Consider the following 18,942-nt stretch of genomic DNA (forward strand, 5'->3'; position numbering starts at 1 on the left):
AACTCATTTAATATCAAAAATATAATTTGCCCTGTTTTTCTTTTTAATCATATACATCACGAGTTGGGAACTGGTTAAAATTAAAAAAATTTTTTTAACATTTCTTTATTTTTGAAAGAAATACAGAGCATGAGCAGAGGAGGGCAGAGAGAGAGAGGGAGACACAGACTTCGAAGTAGGCTGTAGGCTCCGAGTTGTCAGCCCAGAGCCTGACGCAGGGCTCCAACTCAGGAACCACAAGATCATGACCTGAGCCGAAGTTAGCCACGTAATCGACTGAGTCATCCAGGCGCCCCTGGAACTGGCTAAAATTTCTATTAATATATAAGTAAAACAGGGTTTTTCCTAAATGCTATGGAAGTAATACTATAAAACATACATAATTGATAGTCTATTAATATACCATTATGAAATATGTAATTAAATATTTTACATATTTTTAAAGGATTTATTTATCTTGTGTTGACATCTTGCCAATAGGTAACAAAGCTGAAATTAGTTAGTCACGTTTACCTTGAACGCAGATTTTATTTGACATCATTTGTTCCTTATGTTAATAATGACAAACTGGCTCTGTCATTCTTTTTTCTTTTACAGATTTTGAAAAGTGTTCAGTTTCTATATTTTATTAGCTTATGCTATAAAATATAATATTTACTTTGGAAATGCGTTCTGTTAACTGATCATGTTATTTTTATTTCTCGTTTGAACCACCATCCTTGAATTTCATACAATTCACTTCTGGAAATACTTCTTTTGTTTGCATAAATAAATGGCTCTAAACTAGGAGCATTGGACATTGGGGACCCTTTTGGTTTTCACAGCCAGGAGGGAGGGTGCCACTGGCATCTAGTGTGTAGAGGTGAGGGACGACGATAATGTACAGGACCTCATGGATGTGGGAACAGCATATGAGAAGCCTCTACACATTAGTCTTCGAGGAACTGAGAGATAAAAGCACTGTTTTCAGGTTTCTGGATCTGTCTGATACATTCTTTCACAGGACCGTTTTGTGAGAGAACAGATGAGCTGGGGATAACATTAACTTTTAATTATCCATCTGATTATGATGGGCTGAAATACACCATAGGAGCCTGCCGTCAGAGAAGTATGATCCTCTCCCATTTTTCTCTATGGTGAAACTCAGTTGCCATTGAGTAGAGATTCTGCAAGCAAAGAGAATCTAGTGATTATGACCTAAAAATATACTAAGAAAACTTTACAGACATTCAGGATGAAATGCAGTCATTGGATAAGTTAATACTACTAGGTTTGCATGATGAGTAGATTTAGTCTCCAATTGATTTTTCTTTTCCAAATGTATGACCTTCACTTAGTTCTAATATAGAATTCTCTATATTATTACAACTGATCTTTCTCCCTCTCTCCTTGCCTACCCCCACGTCCTCTCTTTCTCCCTCCTCCCCCTCACTCCCTCTCCTCTCCTTCCCTCCCCCTCTCTCTCTCCCTTCTTTCCTCCTCCTTCTCTCTCTCTCTCTCTTCCTTTTTTCTTGTTGCATTACTGGCAGTAGCCCTAATGTAGGATTATAGATGCTAACTGTTAGCAGCTTTGGCTGATGTCCCTAGTGGGAGCGATGGAGAGTGTGCAGAAAAGCTAATGGGACTCATGGCTCTTCTAATGCAGTCTCTCTTACACTCCACCTCTGCAGTTACTGCTACCCTAGGGGACACTTTTATATACCGTGTATGCAAATATATGCTTTAGCAAAACATTTTTAAACTTCTTCCTTCACATTTCAGAATGAAACAAAGTACTAGTGGAGAATTATTTATGAATTATATAACGAATTAGTGCTCATCATCTCCTATAAATAGGGCACATTGGGTAATTATGTGTTGTTTCACGTTCGTGAGTATTGGAGAGTGCCATACGTTTTATTGGTGATTGAAATAAAAAGTGGTACATCTGTCTCTTCTTTGTATACAGGTCATACTGCCTGTAAGTTCCTATAGAAAACTACAAAGTAATTAAGTTTGGGTGCTGGAGGTATAAAGAAGAAGGATGAAAGAAAGAAAGAAAATTTTGCCTCAGAAGATTAAAAATACTATAGGAAGGGGTGTGGGGTGCCATTTTTACTGGAAATCAAGTTTATAGAGAATTTAGACATCCTTTGGAAAGCAGGCCCTTAAACTGATCATAAACAGGAAGAAAAGCAGAGTATCCAATTCCCTGGGAATGAGTAGAAATTCCCATCAACCGGAATTCTTTGTCAGTATATCTGTGATTCATTTCATTGTTCAAGTATTTGAGACTCCTACCACATGCCAAACACTCTTTAAGCTGTTGGAAATTCAGGTAAATTTAATATGAAGAAGCTGCTAGGCTTCATGAAACCTACATTCTGCTGTGATTGCTTTATTATTAGGTAATTTGTGAGCAAATTTTCCATTGTCTGTTCTAGATTAAATTAATTGGACTTGGGGCGTCTGGGAGGCTTCATCAGTTAAGCATCCAACTCCTGGTTTCTGCTCAGGTCATGATCCCAGGGTGGTGAGATCGAGCCCGGATAGGGCTCTGCACTGAATGTGGACTCTGCTTAGGATTCACTCTCTCTCTCTATGCTCCTCCTCTCCCGGTACTTTTTCTCTCTCTCTCAAAACAAACAAACAAACAAACCTTAAAAAAAATTATTTGGACTTGGAATTTAGACCGAGCATACTTTGGTATCTGGACCACAGCAAAAGATACCCATTAGGGGAAGGTGTTGTGCCTCAGTCTATAGCCAAAAGCGGCCTCACTCCTCAAGAAGGGGGTCAGGGAAGACAAGAGACTTTCTGAAGACAGCCTTGTTTAGTTGGGTGTAACCTCAGCGAGAACATTAGCAACCTATTCTGCTCTCCATCCTCACTGTGAATTCAGCTGCGTTCACTCCAGCCTCCTCTGTGCAACGCACATCTTTCTTTGCTTCCGTCCTGTGGTCCTTTCACGCTGCTTATTTGGGGCATGTAAATTGTGAATAACTCTAATGTCTATAGCGCTTCCTGAGCTGTAGATCTGGACAGAATTGAAGGGCAGCAGGGCCTCCCAGAGAGCCTGTTTGGCTTGACTAAGTTCTTTTGCTCTATTGATTCAGTATAAGAAATTCTGGGATAACATTCAATTTCTTCATGGTTCTTAAAAAATCTGAGGAATCAACAAGGGCTTTGTATTGCGGGCAAGAGACACAATATGAAAAAAACCCCCAACAACAACAACAAAACAAAACAAGAAACGAACTATTGTCAAAGTGGTCGAACACTCACATTTCTACAGATTGGAATTTTCTTAGGATTGGCTCCAGTAATGCCACGTAATTTTCTGCTTTGGGTGTTTACTGCATTTGCTGTTATTACTGAAAAATAACAGTGAAAAGCTAAACTGAACCAGAGCAGCTGTTACGTTATTACTTCTAAAAAATGCTTCAAATCCTTAGTATTCCTTTCTAGTTCCATTGGTACTGGCTTTCTCTTCACATATCAATACCAAGACATGAAAACAAGCCACTAAATCGAAAGGTTGACTTCCTAGTATCTCCCAGTGAAAACACTTCTTGAACTATATTCTGTCTGTAACAGAACAATGTATATTTATATGTAAGAAATCCTTTGAACTTTGACTGTCTTGTTTTTCCACAACATTGGGTGGATTCTCACGTAGTTTCTTTCCTATTGATTTTACTTACTTTTGCCTCTATTCACAGTGGGTTCTATCATATTATTTCTACCATTTCATCAATTTTAGAAGGCTACCCTTGGAAGTTGTAGAACCACTACATAGACATTTAGAGATCATTGCATTTAATTTTTCCACTTTACCTATGAGGGTGGTCTCTCCTTCATTGGATATAATGTGGTAGCACTGAAAACCTTTGTGTTATCTGTACTTTTTCTGTTTTCATAAGCTACTTGGAATATACTCCTCATTTGCCTATATTTCTTTCATATGAATTTTGACTAGTTAAATGTGTAATTTCATCACAGTTACCCTGAATGATGATGCATCAGATTTATGAAACCGTTCCCCCAAAAGAAAGTTATAATATGCTATTTTCTTATTAGATACTACTCCATGCAATATAAAGCATTGACTTTGGGCGTATTTAATTGGTAATTGAAGACTGCTTTCTACCTCTGTAAGGAGTAGCCTGCACATCCTCTGTTTGACCTCTGGTATGCAATCCTATGTGTTTAAGATTTAAAAAATTTTTGGGGTGCCTGGGTGGCTCAGTCCGTCAAGCATCTAACTTTGACTCAGACCATGATCTCGTAACCCGTGAGTTCAAGCCCTGTATCTGGCTCCCTGCTCTCAGTGTGGAGCCTGCTTTGGTTCCCATCTCCCTCTCTATCTCTCTGCCCCTCCCCAGCTCATGCTTTCTCTCTGTCTCAAAGATAAAAACATGAAAAAAATTTTTACAAAGAAAAAAAGACTTAAAAATTCCATTAAAATTTCCATTTTGGTAATTCTAGTTCTTGTAATCCTCATATGTCAGACTTTAATGTGGAAAAATATGCATCTACTGAGTTATTACTCAAAATAGTAAATATTTTATGAGGAATTGGATGTATCATCTGAAGGTAGAGTGCAGAGAAACAAGCATGCAGCATTACTCTGTTAGTTCTGTAATCCTCTGGTCAGTCTGTTTATAATCCTAAAAACCAAGAGGCCTGAGCTAATTTGGTTAGGATCCCAGGCTGGTTAAACCTACATTTGGGTCTAAAGCCACACAGTAGGCAATGGATCTGTTATATGATGTGATTTGAGGGCATCCTCCCTCCCCAAAGACCGGTTCCAAATTAACAAATGAATTTACGGATTAGGAAAAACTGAGAATTTTATAAAACGTGCATTTTCCTGGCTGAGATAAAGTAGGTGATACATTTAGTTTAATGTAAACTAAGCTTACATCAGTTTAAATAGCCTGCTTGTCTCTGATCTCCTAACTCAAGTAGGCTATCTTGGTAACAAAGAAGTTTTGGGGGGGAGAGAGAGAGAGAGAGACAGAGAGATAGAGATAAAGGCATAAGACCTAGAGGGTGATTTGGCAGTGGTAATAGAAGCTGTTAGAAGGAAGTATGAGATACAGAGTCAGGGCTCTTCTGGACAGTGTATCACCGCGGAGGGCTTTGAATTACCAGTGAGTGGTTTGGAGCGTCGACAGTAACTAAAAGTAGAACTCTATGAAGTGGTGAGATGGGTGTGTGTCATGATCAAGGGAGAACCGATTTTTGTCTACACTCTGACCACATGTGAAGTAGTTCCTCCTTTTGAACATGGGTATTAAAACACTGATCTAGAAAGGATCTCTTCTGCCATTATTTGCCACCATTCTCTGAAGAGTTCTTGACATCTGAGTGGTATTACTCCATTTTATTCAGCGAAAGGAAGGACGTCATCATGGGCTTCTCCATCTTGGGACAGCGTAAGACTCTGTTACCTGGAGGTTGGAGTACGGATTGACTAGACACCTATGAGTCTTTTTCCTTTCTCCCCCTTCTTGTGCTTTTGTGAGGAAACCTTTTTGTCCTTCTCAGCTGCATGCTCCCCTTCCCTCTGAGGCGGGCTTCACAGTCAAATCTACCGTAAAAGCAGAGGCTTTTTAAGGAAGTTCTTAGGATTGGTGTAGAAGGTACAGAAGCCACATCTCTGGGAGTTTTAGGCATTCACAGCCCCACCTACATGTGAACAGTCTAAGCAAATTACTGGAAGGGACTAGTTCATGGGCTCTGAGGTTTTATCCCCAGTATTATACATGCACAGAGTTGGTATTGTCACTGAACTGTTGAATACTTGTTGAATGTTTACATTCACATACATTGAATTACAACAATCTGTTGAAGCCTGTGTATATTTTTCAACATCACAAAAAAGACAACTTTAAAAGTCAGAAAATATTTTAATTATTTGATTTACTAAAAGAAGTAAGGATCGAAGGTAATTGACTCACCTGTCCAAGCACAGCTTCCTATGATTTGCAGGCTCACACATCCTTTATCGGAATAATTTGAATACATAAAACATCAGGTGTTTAGCCAATCACTGAATATCAGGAACTCAATACATGAATAAATGAGGTAAATGAAGCTCAAAGGATTAAGGAGTTAACCTTACTAGCCTGTCCCTTTGCAGAAGTGCAGGGACTAAAGTGGTATTTTCACCATTGAAGAAGGCATGCCTCAGACCTTTCTAAAGTTATTATAGAGGGTAGCTGAGTGACTGAGACGAAAGGAAATGTACGAAGATAGACTTCTCTTTCATTTTGGAATAAACGTATTAAGACCCATAGGTAAAGAATGTGTTTTTACAGAAACAACACATGCAGTAAGCTGTCCAATTTGCTTTAAAACGATGGGAAGTGACTTTTAGTAAGAAAGCAACAGCACAGGGTGCACATTACACTTTCTCCCAGCTCCCAAACTATTCACAGTTAAACAGCCTTTTACTCACACGTTGTAACAGTAATTGCCGAAGCACTAAGGTCTGCGTGTTGCTGGGTATCTTGGCACAAAGAATAAGTAACAGGAAAAACACCCTCTGGGAAAGTTTAGAGACTCTGTGTAGCTTTCTCGCTTTAATAATTACAGCAGTGCTAATTCACAGCCTCTTCCACTATGTACTTAGGTTTTAAGTAGCCTCGCAATTACAAACGTTGCCATCAGCCCCTAGCAAGTCCTTCTGAATATTTATCAGATGTTCCCTACCTTTCTTTCTGTTTTATACTTTTTTGTTTTCTTCTCTTTCTCCCTTCCTCCTTTCCTTCTTTCCCCCCTTCCCTTTCTCTTTGTTCTTCACTCCCTCTTTTTTCCCCCTTCCTCCCTCCCCCCTCCTCCTTTTTGCTTATTTTTAAAGTTGTTAAAACTTTAGGGTGAATTATATGGGAACTCATATCCATTCTCTATTAAAATAGATTTGCTCTATGAATAGGTTTCACGTAAAACATACAAAAGTGTTTCGAGATTATTTTCTCACTATTAATGAGTATTTTATTTACAGTATCATGTTGGTTTTTTGCCTAGTAAAATAAATTGGATGTATTTAGCATAAAGTTGTTGAGGCTCTCTTTGCTACATTTATTCCTTCTCTGTGAATCAGTGGCCTTCTCTGTGCTAGGCATCGTACTAAGAAATAATGATAGTCATGGCCTCTATTTATCCATCAAGCCACTACTAACTTATTTATGTTGGATTTACCATAATGTAATATTCACCACAGCCCTTTGAAATGTATATCATTGTCCTCAGTTTATGTGTTAGTAAAAACAAAACTAAGGTTCAGAAAGAGTAAATGATAACACTAAGATTAATAGCCAATAAGTAAAATTGCTGTGATTCAAAACCCAATTCTTCTGCAATTCAAACATTGGTCTCTGTGATGTGCCCTTTAGAAGGTGATGGAAGTTAAGAGCAGATGGAAGAGCATGCGCGTGTCCCCCCGGTTTTCTTCGTTGCACCCAAATTACTCACTCAGGAGTGAGACTGATCGGCTCCACTTTTCCCAACACACATTCCATAAATTTCTCAGAACTGCTCTGTACTCTCAGAGTCCATAGAAACTCTTAGGACTTCACCTTTAAATTGGTATGCATATGTTTCTCAAAAATTGGCTATCATCTCAAAAATTGGCTAACTTATTTTAAGCACCTTTGGGGGGAAAATTGATGGAGATAGTGAAGTTTGCCAACGCAGCTGTGATGCCTGTGGTTCATTTTCTTTATTTTAGAATTAGTGACACTAAAATAAAGAATACAGGAATAGGCGTTTAGAATACTCGGATTTTTCAGCTCTGTCACCACAATCTGTGACCTTTGGGGCTTTATATTCATTGATTTCCACTTCCTTATCCATAATATGAAAGGATTGCCTGAGGTTGTACTTACAGTAAAAATGCAATGCTAAATTTTACCCTTATTTCTAAGAACGGTAACACAATATGTTTTAATTTTTGTTTTATGTGTTCTGCCCTGTTCTTGTCTTCGGTCTCAGGCTCAGTTAAATACCTTAGAAGGATTACCGCCTGCTTCCCGAGAGCTTGAAATATAGTTTCCCACATGAATATTAGTACTTCATGAAGGATGATTGGAGTTACTGAATATTTTACAAAGGAGAAGCGTGTGGCTTGAATGATAATTTAGTTATCTTGATAAACTCCTCCTTTGTAGTTGAAGAAAGGCAGTTTTGAAACATTAGACTTCAAAGAAAAACAGGAGCGGCATTGACCGTCTCTGTAAATACTTCATAATTGCAATAAAGTGGTTCATAGAAACATTCAGCCTTTTTCGGTGAGATGAGCATAGCCATACTGCATTATCTTTTATTTTGCAAATAATGTCACCCTTTTTCCTTACTCAGTGATAATTTGCCGTGTCTCTCATGCCAGGAGTTAAAGACATAAAAATGTAAGAATTACTTCCCTGTATACCATGTTCCAAAAATCATGCTTGAGCATGGAAGACTTTTGAGTTTGGAACACACTTTTTCATAAAATTGATATTCTGAGATTTGTGGTGGTCAGTTTTCCAGACCAATCCACAGACTCTGACGACTTCATAGCATAGCCTAAATACAACACGTTTGTATGAAGCCATGTAAAGTAAGCAGTCCTGCTGAGATAGTAAGAAAGATCCAAAAATAGAGAAATGAGAAGACCTATGTTTAGTCCCATGGCTGAGATGGAAAGTAGGTTTCATGAGCTGCATGCGGCCGACTCAGCAGCAGGTACAATCTGGCCACACCTGCTGTGTCCATTGTGTCCATGGCTCTTTGACCCAACAGTGGCAGGGTTCAGGAGTAATGACAGAGACCATATGGCCCTCATAACTGAACATATTACATACTTTTTTTTTTCCCTTTACAGAAAAACAAAATAGCTGGCCCATGTGACAGAGAAGGACTTGGAGCTAGACAGAAACTTTGCAAGTTCTAATGGTGATTTCCAAGGGGCAAGGGTTGGGTCTCCTTGGGTATTCTGTCTCCCGGAGACAGCGGCCATGCCTGGCACCTAGGAGGTGCTTAGTCAATGTGCATTGATGCACTGTTGGTAAAGTCTCAGGGGCTTGACAGATTGATGCCTCTAGTCCTCTCTGTTTGTCATCTCACTTGTAAAATGATGTAAATAGTATTTTCAGAAAGCAGAGTTGGCATGTTTTCCTCTTTGTGGAATACATGGAGTTTCTCTTAATCACCTAGGGCGGGACTGACTTTTGTATGCGCACTTGAGATTAAAATAAATACTCTGTTTCAGGAGTGTGTGCTTGGCTATCGTGTTATCAGATGGAACTTGCTAATTATTTGATTCAGTCCTCTCTTCCCTTAGATAGTTCTGTTTACATAATTTATCAAATCAAGAGAGATGTGTTAAAAATTGTTTATCTCAACTTTTTCTTGCACTGCTAACAATTACTGCTTTATAGTTGTATCTGCAAATACAGTCAGCTTTTTATTAATGTTTTCTCTATCAGTTAAACAAACCCTCTCAGTCCCATTGAATAACATGTATTCTGAATCTTCTTTGCATAGTATTAGTATTGCATTCATTATTTCTTGCTTCCATTTGCCTAGTTTTAGTCACCGGTATCTATGGAGCTCCAGAAAAGAGAAGGACATCTTATCTCATTTTTATCTCCTTTCCCTTCCAGTCATATGAGAACAACAAAACAAATAGCAGGAAAATTTCTTTTCTTGTATTTCCTGTATTTTCCCCTATTGTACTTAACTTTTCTCTCCATATATTTTCCCTAAAGAATTATACACTTTGATTTGTTTTATGTGCATTGAATTATACATTAAATAATAAATTATATATTATTAAATTATGTTCCTTGATAAAATAGCTTTTTATCATGGTCATTGAAGTCTAGATTGTATGTTTAATTGAATCTGTTCTTCAAGTTTCATATCATGATTTACCTACTCATTTATATCTTAAAAAAAAAACCCCATAACTCTCTTATACTGTCTTGTTCCTTTTGTGTGTGTTTGTCTGTCATATTTAAAATGACACCTCGTGGGGGGGCACCTTAGTGGCTCAGTCAGTTAAGTGTCTGACTTAGGGTCAGGTCATGATATCACCATTCGTGGGTTTGAGCCCCGTGTCGGCTCTATGCTGACCGCTTACAGCCTGAAGCCTGCCTCAAATTCTGTGTCTCCTCTCTCTGCCCCTCCCCTGGTCACACTCTGTTTCTCTCTCAAAAATAAATAAACATAAAACATTTAAAGGATACCTGGGTGGCTCATTCAGTTGAGCGTCCAACTCTTGATTTCAGTGCAGGTCATGATCCCAGGGTTGTGGGATTGAGCCCTGTGTTAGACATGGAATCTGCTTAAGATTCTCTCTCTGCGTGCGCGCGCGTGCTCTCTCTCTCTCTCTCTCACTCTCACTCTCACTGTCCTTCTCCCCTGCCTGTGTTCTCTCTCTCTCTCTCTCTCAAAAAAAAAAAAAAAAAAAAAAGGAAAGAAATAAAATAGACTTTCTGTTGCCTTCATAGATGGATGATAGTTTGAGTAAAGATTCTGGGTGGTTGTCTTTTCTTTCTCCAACCAGTATTATCTTTTGGCATCTCACACTGTAGAAGACAAATAGGAGATAACGTGATTTCTTTTTGTATTGAGGGTGGCATGTTTCTTCTGTCTGGAAGTTTATTGAATTTTTTATTCCCTAAATTAAATAACCTTTCCAGAGAAAGTTTCCATGTGGTTCACTTTTGTTAATTTTATATGATCTATTTTTTAAGAATCCACAAGAGTCAAATGACTTATCTGTAGCTTCTAAACCTAATAAATGTCAAAGCTAGCACTTGAAATCAGTCTCTTATATCCTGCTTCAACAGGCTTTCTCCCTCCGTTCCTCCACTAATCTTAACATTTCGGCTGCAGCATGGAAATAGTATGGAGGGTCCTCTGAAAGTTACAAATGGAACTACTTTACAATTCAAAAATTGCACTACTAGGTATTTGCCCAAAGAATACAAAAATACTAATTCATAGGATACATACCCCTATGTTTATAGCAGCATTATCTGCAGTGGCCAGACTATGGAAATAGCCCAAGTGTCCATCGACTGATGAATGGATAAAGAAAATGTGTTGTGTTTATGTGTGTGTGTGTGTGTGTGTGTGTGTGTGTATGTATGTGTGTGTGTATATATATACACACACGTATATGTATTTACGTGTATATGTGCATACATATTCTAGTATATATATACATTATATATATTCTGCATTTTAATGTGTATACACACACACACCCATATATATAATGGAATATTACTCAGCCATAAAAATGAAACCCTGCCATTTGCAATGATGTGGATGGAGCTAGAGAGTACTATACTAAGTGAAATAAGTCCATCAGAGAAAGACAAATACCATATGATCTCACTCATGTGGAATTTAAGAAACAAAACAAATGATTGTAGGGGGAAAAAGAGAGGAAAACCAAGAAACAGACTCTTAACTATAGAGAACAAATTAAGCGTTGTTGGGAGGGAGGTGGGTGGGGGGATTAAGAAGGGATCTTGTGATGTGAGCTCTGGGTGTTGTATGTACGTAATGAATCAGTAAATTCAACACGTAAAGCTACTATTACACTATATGTTAACTAACTGGAATTTAAATAAAACTTAAAAAAAAAAACAGCTTTTACTGCAGTGCTGCCATATTCATGTCGGAAGAGTCTTCGGCCTAAATTGTGTTTACCTTAGAAATATTTTTTAAGAACTCTTTCATCTCACTCATACTTTGGAGGAAGCACCCCCCCCCCCCCCCCCCCCCCCCCCCCCCCCGCCAAGGGTCTTTTCATAAGGGAAAAGTGGTTTGGAGAGAGCCTATTTGTCATGCAGAAAACCAACCCACCCAAGCGTAGACAGTGTGGGAAGAAGATAAGAAAACCCTAGAGCGTTAGCATCCTTGGTTCAGGGAGCCTGCGTTCTGATGGGGTGGGGGGGCATGGGCGGCAGACAGCACTAGTGGGGGCCTGATGGCTGGTCTGGGCACTGGCAGCAGTGAGACCACTGAGAGCCAAGAGGGGACAGTGGCAAAGCAGAATAGCTAAGAGAATCCTACCCGATGGCACGCAGGCGGGGCGGCTCCAGGGAGTTCATGAAAATGCATGTTGCCGCAGAATCGAAGCCCATTAACACTGGTGTGTAACTATCTGTGACCCTCTAACGTCTTTTCCCCTCGGTTTGCTATGACCTGGCTGCCCCAGAACAAGTTCTTTCTCTCTTTCTTGTCCTCTCTGCCTTTCTCTCCCTCTCTCTTTCCCCTCTCCCCGTTCTGCTTGTCTCTGAAACCTTCTCAAGGGCATCTGTGTGGAGAGGGAATTCAGGCAAAGAGCTTAGAACTCTCTCTCCTCCAGGCTTACCACGGGTACATGCATATGCTCTACCTTCCTAGAACAAGGGATGGATTTTTGTGAGCATGAAGCCCTCTGGTCTGGAGAGTATAATGGTAAGTGCGAGGTTGTGTTCCCATAGCTTCTTTGTATGTTGTAGTCTTGGTGTGCCTGGTCCAGTGTTCTTCTGCGTCTATTACCAGAGTGAGCGCAAGAATTCCTGAGTTTTTGATAGCTTCACATCTCACAGGTCCCGTTCTCCATGGTCGTAGTATTTACATATTAGGGTATGGACAAGTTGAACCATCTTACAGTGAAATGTAAAGAAAACTTAGTTCAGGTATTACAAATGACAGAGGGAAATTATCCCAGAGGCAAACATTTCTACATTGAAATAGACTTGTAGTGAAAGAAAAAAAAAAAAAAGATTCCAAAAGAGGGTCCATGTACCAATTAAAATTTAATTCAGTGCTTCAGTATATTTGTTGCTTGATATAAAGGAGATTTTAAAGGGTGTGCTGAATTCTCTGGTACAGCATTATGGGCTTATTGATTACCATTACTGTATACCGTCTAGCCCAGAACTCCGAGTGAACTAAGACTCCAAGGAACCTCAACAGTCACTTAATCTACCTCCTGTCCTTTTCATGTTGGGGAACAGGCTCAGGGAAGAAATGTGCCCTAAGCCCTGAGCTAATTAGTGGTGGAATGTAGCCCCAAAGCCAAATTTAAGGACTCAGAATGCCAAGCTTTTGCCTCTTGGTCAAGTGTCCTGCAGCCCATTGCTTAGCTGTGTCAGTGTGTTCTGAAGAACACACTTGAGTGCATGTGATTTCAGGGTATTACTATATCAGAGTAATATGTCATCCCTGGTGATTCTCCAGTATAAATGATGTAAAATTATTCCCAGCATGGAAGGTAAAATAGTTGAAATATTGTGCAGTCAGCATACTGACAGCCGACTGAATAATTAAAGTTCATTTATTTTACATCTTACATCATATGAATAGACCAAAGTACACCAGACTATTGGGTTATTGGGGTTCCGTCTATTAGATGTCAATTTGACATCTCAATTTGGTTATTTCTAGGCCATATGAGTAATGTCATAATTGTATTAGATCAGTGTTTTTCATCTGTGGCTGCACATTGAAACCATCCAGGTATAAGTTCAATCAGAATCTCTGGAGCGAGAGCCTAAGCATTGATATTTAAAGGTCTCCCATTTTGTTAAATGTATTAAATTAAACTTTTGGGGCTAATAATGCTTTATCATAGTGATTATGAATTTCTTTAGCACAAAAGGTTCTCTTAATCACAGTACTTGGAAATGTAGATTGATGTTAAATCTATTTATAATCAAAATAAAAGTTAGGGAGAAATGTATCAATTTCACATACATTCTAATTCCCTCATGTGATGGAATTTGCAATTCCTTCTTTGATGCATACTCACTTAATCTATAAAATAAGAATCCTAATGGTTATATTTTAAAGGAAGGGTGAGAATTAAATTAGCCACATGATACATTGTGCACATAACAAGTATTCCACGATGATGACGACGATATGGGTAATCACGTTTACTAATAATACTTTAACCTCAAGAAGTTAAATCACTTTCCCATAGTCATACACCTAATTAAGGCTATTGTGAGGATTCCAGTTTGCAACATATTCATTGCCATCTAAAATATTGCCACCAGTGTCAACTTATTTAGTGTGAAGTTAAAGTGTGAGGCTAGTGGAGTGGCATTGAGAAATGCGAAATGTCAAACAAAGTCTGTGTGCATGCAGAAAGCACTTTTATCTTTTCTTAAACTTTTAAAGTTTATTTATTTCTGAGAGAGAGACAGCCTGATCACGGGAGGGTCAGAGAGAGAGGGAGATACAGAATCTGAAGGAGGCTCCAGGCTCTGAGCTGGCTGTCAGCACAGAGCCCAGTGCGGGGCCCGAACCCACGGACAGCGAGATCATGACCTGACCAGAATTTGGACGCTCAACCGAGTGAGCCACCCAAGGCGCCCCAGACAAAGCACTTTTAAATTAAGTATGTTTGTGTTTTTAGATGTTAGCTGGGGAGCATAAGTAAAAAGAGAAGAGATAGAGCCATGGAGGTAATATTTTGCAGGTATGACCATGGGAGGGTCTTTGAAATTCAGGGTAAAATCATTTGAATTTCAACATTCAGGTGAAATTTTTCACACTTGTGCTCATAGAATGTAATCATTTGAAACCTTATCACACTTCAATGGAAAGTAATTTACAGCTGTTTCTGTTGAGAGTTTATCATGTACAACACCCTTTTAACAGTATGAAATACCGTCCACTCACTATGGTCGCCATATCTAATGTCTCCTCTGCACATGATCCCATAAATTACTTTAATGGGGCAGTAATTTTCTCTCATAAGTTTGAGATTTTGTGGCTAATCTTTCTAGAACATATGTTCACAGACACTAAAGACAGTACTCTGACTTATAGTGCTGGGTAATAACAGAGATATACTTCAAGGGAGCAATTTCCTGACCGACCCTTGGTAAGAACTCAGGAAAATGATGCAGAAACCCATGAGCTGGTTTGTTAATTAGGCGACCGATCATTCATCTCTGCTGCCTTTGCATGGGCAGGGAGGGGGCAGCTATGGCCACCTTCCATGCTGGAAGATAAGCAGTGTCCTGTGTGCCTTCCTTATTATGGCCTTTAGTCCCCAACACGGGAGCAAACATCAGGACTGTCAGATTGCATTTTATCCTCTTTGAAAGACTGCAAGATAAGGTAAAGGATGAACAAAGCTTGTCTACTTTGGTGGAGCCATTTATTAGGGTTTGTGCTAATTAGACTCATAAGGGCTCCACCATATGAGAAAAACAGTCAGTGGGTACTCCCCCCCACCCTGCCCCCTGCTGTGACTGTTGAAACATAAAACATCCCAATGATATGAATCCTTCAACAGAGGAAAGAGATGTCATAGTTTCAAAATGAGAGTTAGTGTTCTTATCTGTCCCACCTAAAACCATGTTTTATCCATTCATATTTGATTTAAAAACTGTATAATGCATTCTAAAACCTTGTATAAGTGGTAACAAAAAGTAAAGCAGCATTTAAAAAAAAATGTTAATGTCTGTTTATTTTTGAGAGACAGAGTGTGAGCAGGGGAAGGGCAGAGAGAGAGAGAGAGACACAGAATCTGAAGCAGGCTCCAGGCTCTGAGCTGTCGGCACAGAGCCGGACACTGGGCTTGAACTCACAAACCACGAGATCATGACCTGAGCCCAAGTTGGCCGCTTAATGACTGAGCCACCCAGGTGCCCCTAACAAATATTTTTAATGTTTATTTTTGAGAGAGATAGAGACAGAATGTGAGTGGGGGACGGGCACAGAGAAGGGGAGATGCAGAATCTGAAACAGGCTCCAGGCTCTGAGTTGTCAGCACAGAGCCTGACGCAGGGCTTAAACTCATGACCGTGAGATCATGACCTGAGTGGAAGTCGGTTGCTCAACTGACTGAGCCACCCAGACGCCCCTAAAGCAGCATTTTTAACGCCAGTCTTGAAGTTCAAGGAATGTATCATACATGAATCACAAAATGACAAAACCCACATGCATGGCATTGGAAGTGAAACTGACCATGTTGAAAGCATTTTATTTTATTTTATTTTGTTTTATTTTATTTTTTTATTGGCAGAAATGACTGATTCCTTCTCTCTCTCTCTCTAATGGACATTTTATTTCATTAAGAATAAGGACAATGCCATTTATGTGTCTTTAAAAACATGTTCTAAAACTTAGCGGTCAAAGAAGTAAATGTCCAGTGTAAATTTTCACAGGATAGACAAAGATATATATAGTAGACGACAAAGTACAACACAACATAGTGAGAGACGTTAATCATATGAATCTCTCACAGCTGCAGTAGTTTGATCAAGTTCATGATGTGCGTGTTCTGTGTATATATCATTCTTTTCGGTCACCAAGAATTTTATTTGCTACATTTCAAAAACAGGCTTATCTCCTGCATCTGCTGTTCAAACGGAACACAGATTATAAAACACTTGTAACATGAACCTCAGCCTGTTCTAAAATGCCTTCTAGACCCTTTTTACAATACATTTTGCTAAATCAGAGACTCTACCATATCTTGGTAAGTTCTTGTCGAAAAGCAGAAAAATATGTGGACCAGTTTTTGATTATCAGCAGTAGACTAATGAGTTTTCTCTGTGTGGAAATACTAATAAAACTTCTAGTTATGGTTCTAAAATTATTGTAATTTGAAGTTTATGATACATAATCCTTAATAGTGCTAAAAATATCTTTGCATACATCACAAAATGCTGCCTCTTCTCAGTCAGCGGTTATCGTGAGAGGCAGGGAAAGTAGTAGGAAAGGAACAGAATGGAGCTGATTGGAAGACTTCAATTCTCATCCCAAATCTGCTACTAGCCACTTCCCCAACCTGGGGTTTCCATTCATAAAATTAGGTACCACAGACATTGGAACGCCACTCTGTGGCTTTAAAACCAAGCTGGACCATGGTTCCACAATGAAGAATGTAGCCAAAGTAATTCTCCAGCATCCTCATTTCATCCTTGCTTCTGCAAAATAGAGGCTACAAGCATTCCAAGTGTCTCCAGCCTTGGGGAGATAAAACTTCCTTTCCTTGCAACAGTATTTATGTATGCATTTGATTCTGGGAGCAAGGGATGCGTTTTTAAGGATGGCTTGCTTTTCATTTAAAGAAAACAACAGCAACAACAACTTTGCACTAAAAACATTAAATCAGGTACAGTTTATGTGGCAACGAACCAAAGAACACGAGACAGTAAATAATGCAGAGAATACTGCACATTCAAACAGTCAAAAAGAAAATGGGAAGGGAAGAAACTGCACAAGTATTGAACTAACACGGAGGGCTTAAACAGTGACTGACACGGTCTAAAATTGCTTTCCTTCTTTCCGTACACTTTTCACTTACTGGCTTCTTTATAACTTTCAGTTAACCCACCCCCTCTGCTTGCAGTTTCTCTTTTTAACTGCCAATGATACTTAAAAGAGATACTAAATTATAAATTCAGATATATTTTGAAAAGACTTTTTTGCTGTTGTTTTTGGTATGCTTCAGATCTAAAATTCAAAGGGTGTAGGACTCCCTAAACTAAGCATAGCACAATGGATGTTGGGATTCCAGGCCATCACAGCCCAGCCTGCAGCGACCTGCTAGCCTAGTAAATAATGAGGCACTGAATACTCTCTCCACAGCAGAGAGCTAGCCAGGTGCATCATCCCAAAGCCTGGTTTTTGCCTATGATCTGTCGCCAGAATTATGTGGTGTTTGAAAAAGATTTGTAGTATTTAGTACATCTTTTGTCTTTTTTTTTTTTTTTTTTTTTTTTGCTAAGAACTCGATTCTTACATAAACTTCAGATCTGGAAACAAATCCAACTTTCATGAACATTTAGATTCCCATTCGGAAATCAAAATTGGGGCTTTGTTTCTATAACTAAAGAAAAAAATGTATTTTTTTTTATGACAAGGTGATTGGAATTTAAATGCAAGGTTTTAGACTGGCAGCCTCAGATTTAAAAGCATTTGTTTTCAAAAACCTGTTGTGTTTCTCAAAAATAGCAAAATCTGGGGCACCTGGGTGTCTCAGTCCATTAGGCATCCAACTTGGGCTCAGGTCACGATCTCGAGATCCATGAGTTTGAGCCCTGTGTCGTGCTCTGTGCTCATGGCTTAGAGCCTGAAGCCTGCTTTGGATTCTGTGTCTCCCATTCTCTCTGTCTCTCTCAAAGAAAATAAATATTAGGGTACCTGGGTGGCTCAGTTGGTTGAGCATCCAACTTCATCTCATGTCACGATCTCATGGTTCGTGAGTTCGAGCCCCAGGTCGGGCTCTGTGCTGACAGCGTGGAGCCTCTTGGTATTCTCTCTCTCCCTCTCATTCTACCTCTCCCCCGCTGACAATCTTTCTCTCAAAAATAAAGAAATATTAAATAGATATAAAAAATAGTAAAAGCTGATTTGAATGGCTTAAGGCCTAAGGACCCCCTTCATGACCACTTCCTTAATTTGTGACTCACCCAATGTAAGAGATTGATCATCCATGCCCACCAGCTCCTCCAGACTAGAATTACTTAAATTCTAAAGATTAATATAAAAGTTAAAAGACTAGAGAGCCACATGTTCTCTTGGTCTGTTTCGTGAAAACTTAACTTTTGCTTTCCAATGTCCAGTACACTGGAAAAATAAGAAGTTTGTATACGACTATAGAAAGATTATGCATCACTACATTTGAATGTACAACGAATAATGCAGTTCATTAGCTGATGGCGTTTACCTTAAATGTCATTTGACAAAGATTCACTGATACTCGTGGTCAAGTCAAAAGGAACATTTAGGAATAGCATTTCCGTAGCATTACTCCATGTATTTCTGGAGCAAAATGAAGTAAATAATTATAGACTCTTACACACCTATTAGTTTATGTTTGTCTCGACAGCGAACATAGCCTCTGGAATGTATATACTAATAGCTGCAGTGATAGGTAGAAAGAAATGAACATGAGGCATCAAAGGAATGTTTTGAATGGAAAAATTATTTAAAATTTAT

The sequence above is a fragment of the Hyaena hyaena genome, unplaced genomic scaffold, assembly GCF_003009895.1.
Source record: "Hyaena hyaena isolate Hyena2069 unplaced genomic scaffold, ASM300989v1 scaffold_732, whole genome shotgun sequence".
NCBI classification, from domain to species: domain Eukaryota; kingdom Metazoa; phylum Chordata; class Mammalia; order Carnivora; family Hyaenidae; genus Hyaena; species Hyaena hyaena.